Below are 2,537 nucleotides of genomic sequence, written 5' to 3'. Positions count from 1 at the left end.
TAATATCTTTTCCTCCTGAAGGGGTACTTAGATGCACCTTCAAGGAATTGCCTGGCTCTGCTCACTTCCTCTGCTGCTGCCCCGAAGCGAGCACAGCTTTTTCCAAATCCCCTCCTATAATAAGCCTTCCTCTCCTCTCCCGCAGACAGGGCCCTGTCAAGGAGAGAGCAGAGCGCAGGGACATCCAGCAGCTTAAAGCCAACAGCAGCAAGGACGCATCACAACTGCAAAAGAGCAAGTTGATCCAGTGAATTCTGTTCCTGGGCTGTTCCTGTACCAAACTCATCCCCGGACTTTGAGCATCTTCCAGGGGTGCATTAAGCAATGTGACTTAACATCTGCAAAGCACTGTTTGTTCTCTTGTCCTCTCCCCAGGGAGAAAAGTATGTGCAGCCAAGTGGGGGTTTTATTATTATTATTATTATTATGACACCCCCCCCCCTACTGCCTTGTACCTACATTAGGCTCTGGGAAGACAAACACATGCCCCCCACATCATTTACACTTCATTTGATATGCTGGTGGGAACTAGTCTGGGGTAGGAGCAGACATGCAGCTATCCCAGGGTAGCTTGCACACTAGGAGGTTTATGTGGCACCTTGCTATTATCTGGCAGGGGAGCAGGTAACAGCGTGTTTGCCTTTAGCAAACAGATACCCCAGGATGGACACTGACAGATGAGACCTAAACTGGGCTATTTTACACTGGTAATTTGCCCCTCCGTGATTTTTTCAGGGGTAATTCTGCACCAGAATGAGCACGTTAACAACCTTTTACAGCTGCAAGATGTTGGCTGTCAAGGTCCCCCTGCTTCATCTGTGGTGAGGGTGCTACGCCTTGTATTGCACCAGGGTTGACTGTAGTTTTGCTAAGACTAAGAGGCTAGACAACGGATTTGTCTGGGATGGTTTGGACAGGGCTGATCCTGCCTCAGGCAGGGGTTGGACTAGACGCGACCTCTGTAGGTCCCTGCCAGCCCTGCTCCTCTAAGTTACCCTCGCTTGGCGGTGTATTTATGTTTTTTATACACCGGTGTAATGCCACTTACGCAGCCACGATCATGGAATCTGTCAACATCCTTAGAAAGACGAGGTCAATAAACTATTACAGCACTATTCGGTAATGTGACCGTCACCAGCATTGCAAGGCAGCAGTGACAGCCACACCTAATCCGGGATTCTGTACTGTCGAGCCTTAACATGATTTAAAAACACCAAAGCGGGCAATCAACCCTGCTTCCTGCACCGCCAATCTGCCCTGCCTCCCCAGTAGTGCATCACCTCAGGCTAACACGGTGTGTTCGGGGCCAGAACTCCAGTGGTGCCCACGGCTGCCCCAATCCAGCCAGGAAGACTATGGTACTGGAGTCTGCCCCGCGCAGTGCCCGGCCCTGGGAAACCCCATAAAAACCCCAACAGCATGGGAATAAGGATGAGGTGGGACTTCCCTATCCTCCCCACCCATCCAGTCCCCTGCCTCGGCAGCCTCTCCGGCACCCTAGGGAAGCTTGCTGCAGCTGGCACTGCAGACCTGATCCTTATTACACCGGCACAAATACAGAGTAACTCCATTACAATTGACAGCCTCCCCCAAGACACTTCCTAGCAATTCCTCTATCAACTTCGTGCGGATGCATTACGTTTAGACGGCAGCGAGCGAAGCCGGGCAGCAAACAGCACAGAGGTGACAGCGCACGAAGCCAGGGTCTGAGCTCAGATTTGCCCAGATGCACGGTGCAATTTAAAATCGCCAGCAGCCTCTGATTCAGTGTCACCCGCCATCCCCTGATCAGGATACAGCCAGGGGTCTTCCCTGGAGTCCAGAGCAAGGCTCTACACCAGATCTATGGACATCCCAGAGCCAAGCATAGGGGAAAAGGAATGCAGCCACGCAATGGCTGGAGGCAAATCCGTGCCTAGGATAAAGGGCTGCATCTCTTAGGGCATCAGGACCTTGACACTGGGTGGAGGTGGCTCCATCCCTAGGATAAAGAGCTGCATCTTTTAGGGCACCAGGACTTTTGCACCAGCTGGAGACAAGTCCATGCCTAGGATAAAGGGCAGCAGGACCTTTGCACCAGCTGGAGGTGGGTCTATCCCTAGGATAAAGAGCTGCATCTTTTAGGGCAGCAGGACCTTTGCACCAGTGGAGACAAGTCCATGCCTAGGATAAAGGGCAGCAGGACCTTTGCACCAGCTGGAGGTGGGTCTATCCCTAGGATAAAGGGCCGCATCTTTCAGGGCATCAGGACTGCGGCTCTTGCCCTCTGGCAGGGAAGAGCTGCAGTCACTCCTGACAGCCCCGAGATCATTCCTGGCACCCCGGCTGGGGGGGCCCACAGCGGGCACGGCCCTTTTAAGAGCGGAGTCGACCGAGGGCTCCTCCAGCACAACTCGAGCCGCCCGCAGGTTACTGCAGTTCAAGCCACACGTGCCACCGGCGGCGGCGGCGGGGAAGGGAAGGGAAGGGAAGGGAGGGGGGCCCAGCTGCCTGCCCTCCCCTGCGGGCAACCCCCCCCGGCCACGGCGGGGAGGGCG

General features: G+C 54.5%; 1 protein-coding gene across 1 annotated transcript in view; it reads right to left on the bottom strand.

The window, feature by feature from the left end:
* The window catches only part of LOC102388048 (cytochrome P450 26B1), a 32,348-nt gene that overhangs the window by 24,847 nt on the left and 4,964 nt on the right, over positions 1–2,537 (bottom strand). The window lies entirely within an intron of this gene.

Source organism: Alligator sinensis, unplaced genomic scaffold (assembly GCF_000455745.1).
Source record: "Alligator sinensis unplaced genomic scaffold, ASM45574v1 scaffold12_2, whole genome shotgun sequence".
Lineage (NCBI taxonomy): Eukaryota > Metazoa > Chordata > Crocodylia > Alligatoridae > Alligator > Alligator sinensis.
This window is presented reverse-complemented; position numbering and strand designations above follow the sequence as displayed.